The sequence below is a fragment of the Myotis brandtii genome, unplaced genomic scaffold (genome assembly GCF_000412655.1).
Source record: "Myotis brandtii unplaced genomic scaffold, ASM41265v1 scaffold650, whole genome shotgun sequence".
Classification (NCBI taxonomy): Eukaryota; Metazoa; Chordata; class Mammalia; order Chiroptera; family Vespertilionidae; genus Myotis; species Myotis brandtii.
Genome location: NW_005370517.1, coordinates 274828 through 278361, shown reverse-complemented (window position 1 = coordinate 278361; position 3534 = coordinate 274828). Strand labels below are relative to the sequence as shown.

Sequence of the window (3534 nt, the reverse complement as noted above, 5' to 3'; positions counted from 1 at the left end):
ATTTTAGCAAAAAAAAAAAAAAACGAAAAAAAAAACACCACAGCCAGAGTAACAATACTCAATAAGTAGAATGTTCTGTGAAATACACTGCAAAGTTTTGTTTTGAAAAACTGCAAAAGCCCATATAACACCTGTGAATTCCGCACAATTTACACATCAAAGGAAGATTTAGTGTTTGTTGGCATGAATTATCAAAGAAATACTTTTGGCCACAACCTACCATAGAATAGAAACAGAAATCAGTATGTCCCCAGCAATATTTTTCACCCTCAACTGTCAATGAAAAAAATGGCTACCAAAGTCATTGTGGACTCATACATTATCTATACTCTACACTAATAAAAGGGTAATATGATAATTAGACCAGACATCTTCTGGACATCCTTCTGGGTATCTTTCTGGAAAAAGCCACAGTGGTGGGGGCCGAGGCAGAGGCGGTTAGGGGCGACCAGGCTGACAGAGGAGGGCAGTTAGGGGCAACCAGACAGGCAGATAGGTGAATGGTTAGGAGCCAGCGGTCCCAGATTACGAGAGGAATGTCAGACAGTCCAACATCCCCTGAGGTGTCCAGGAATGAAGAGGGTGTAGGCTGGGCTGAGGAACATCCCCTCCAACCCCCCATGCACGATTTTCATGCACTGGGCCTATAGATTATTATTATGACCTCAACTCATAGAGCATCAAGAAGGCAAGACTTTTGAATTTTTTCTCAAGATCAAAATAACACCCCCACCAGGCAACCCTTTATAACTCATGCAGATAAAATCTATTTCTCAAGGCCACAATTGGTCCATAAAGGTGAAAGGATTAAAGGAGTAACTGCTTTATGAAATGTGAAGACACTTAATACAATAAAAGAAATATCAAAGGGAAGAGAAAACGGCAATGGAGTAAGTGGAAGGCACACTGACAAGCTCCCAAGACCAAGCTGGTAAGACAACTAAAATGCAGGACAACCATCCTGAAAAATCAACTGAGCACTAGCTGGAGAGAACCCTGATAACACAGAACGGGAAGTGGGGATTGCATACAGACTGGTAGGCAGTGCTGAAGCACAAAAGGGATGGCTGGGTTCCCATAGACAACAGTTGAATTTTGGAAGGATATTTTGGCTGTGGGTGTTCCCACTAAGAACTCTGGTGTCTGAACCCCAAGCTGAGATCCCAAGCCCAGAGCAGGAGAACTGAGGGGGGTGCCCGCAAAACATATGGCTATAAAAGCGCAGAGTTGCAGTCTGCCAGAGAGATGGCTGGAAATGCAGGCACCCTCTTAAATGCACAAAATTTCCTGTGCATCCATTCACCATGGGCTCTGGCAGACGGAGGGCAGAGTGGACTGGAACTGTATGAGCAGAGTCCAGGACTGGGGTCTCTGGGGTTGGAGCTCTGAGGGCAGCCACCCTAGTATCCTGTGCTAAGTCATTTCCTCATGATTTGAAGGACATCTTTCTGCTGTGGACCTTTGCCATCCAGGCAGTTTTTGCGGGGGGAGGGGACCCAACTGTCACACCCTGTTGAAACACCTCTCACTCCACCCTGCAGTCAATAGCCTGAGGGTAATCAAGGCAGACAACAATCAGACTGCAGGCTGAGGTGGGTCCTGGAGGCTTTGAGTCTTTGCCTGATCTCCTTGTGGGCCCAGGGATAGGAAAAGCAGACCTTGGTGCACATCTTGGTCCTTTCCAAAGGAACCTGCCACAGTAGAGGGACCACCAAACTGCGGATTGCTAATAGCTCCAAACCGGGTACACAGTTCCAATCACAAGCAGTGTCTGACATTGTCCTACTCTAGAGATCAGAAGTGTAGCAGATCTACCCAAACGCAAACAGGCAGCCAAAATGGGAAAACAAAAACGCAACCCCCCCCAAGAAAGAACAAGAGAATTCTCCTGAAGAGCTATCATTCAAAATAGATGGTGAATAAAGAACTTTCCATACAAAAAAAAAAAAGGCTGCCCTGACAGGTTTGGTTCAATGGATAGTGTCGATGTGCGGACTGAAGGGTACCGGGTTCGATTCCAGTCAAGAGCACATGCCCGGGTTGCGGGCTGGATCCTGAGTAGGGGGCGATCTGGATGCAGCCAATCAATGACCTCTTTCATCATTGATGTTTCTAGCTCTCTCTTCCTCTCCCTTCCTCTCTGAAATAAATAAAAATATATATTTTTAAAAAATATTTAACCCTACCACTTGAAGAACGAGAAAGAGAGGAACAAGAAAAGCCCAAAGTAGAAGGAAGGAAATAATAAAGATTAGAGGAGATGTGCTCACTTCGGCAGCACATATACTAAATTTGGAAAGATACAGAGAAGATTAGCATGGCCCCTAAGAAGAAAAAAAAAAAATTAAAAAAAAAAAAAAGATTGGAGGAGAAATAAATCACTTAGAGGCTAAAAAAACAATACAAAAAATATCAATGAAACCAGTATCTCGTTCTTTGAAAGGATAAACAAAATTGATGAATCATTACCCAATCTCTTCAAGAAACAAAGAGAAAGGACCCAAATAAATAAAATCAGAAACAAAAGCAGTGAAATAACAACTGATACCACAGAAATAGAAAGGATTTTAAGAAAATACTATGAACAAATATTGATATACAACAACAAGCTGGACAATGAGGATGAAATGGACAAATTCCTAGAAAAATACAATCTCCTAAAACTGAATCAGGAAGAAGCAGAAAATCTGACTGAAATATAAGCAGTAAGAAGAAAAACTCCCCCAAAACAAAACCCTGGGTCTGGACAGCTTCACAGGGTAGTTTTACCAAACATTCAAAGAACTAACATCTATATTCCTCAAACTATTCCAAAAAAATCCAAGAAGGAACACTTCCAAGCTCTTTTTATGAGGCCAGCATTATCCTAATTCTAAAACCAGATAGAGACACTACAAAGAAAGAGAATTACAGGCCAATATCCTTGATGAACACAGATGTTAAAATTCTCAACAAAATATTAGCAAAGCGGATCTAGAAATATATTAAAAAGATCATACACTATAATCAAGTGGGATTCATTCCAGGGATGCCAGGCTGGTATAATAGTCACAAATCAATAAACATGATACATCACATAAACAAACTGAAAGACACAAATCACATGATCATATCAATAGTGTTCCAATTATCTATAGGAACGTATGCACAGGTGACCCAGTTCGTTTCATTTGGATATACCAATACAAACGTCAAAGGGTACTTACTATTAATTAATATGGCCGAGCTTAACCAAAAACTAAGGAGAGAGAGACACAGGAGATAAACAACGCAAGAAATCACACAGGTTTATTTACCAGAGAGCTGATGGGTTTCAGTCCTTGGCAGGCCACCCGGAGACACTCGCTGACAGAGGAGACACACGGAGGTCGTCAAAATACGCCAGCAAGGAGCTCGGTCTCTTGACTCAAAGAGAGGCCTCTTAACAGTCTGGGCTCAAGGCAGAGCAAGAATGGCAGTTTGGCAGTTTCCAGGGGGGAGGAGAGCGTCCTGTCTGTGGAGGGCAGACAAGCGTCTGAACCGCAGCAGATTTGC

General features: G+C 42.5%; 2 protein-coding genes across 3 annotated transcripts in view; both read right to left on the bottom strand.

The window, feature by feature from the left end:
• The window catches only part of LOC102242028 (zinc finger protein 350-like), a 116140-nt gene that overhangs the window by 46099 nt on the left and 66507 nt on the right, over positions 1-3534 (bottom strand). The gene's annotated exons all lie outside the window — the stretch shown is intronic.
• The window catches only part of LOC102241712 (zinc finger protein 883), a 55365-nt gene that overhangs the window by 24146 nt on the left and 27685 nt on the right, over positions 1-3534 (bottom strand). The gene's annotated exons all lie outside the window — the stretch shown is intronic.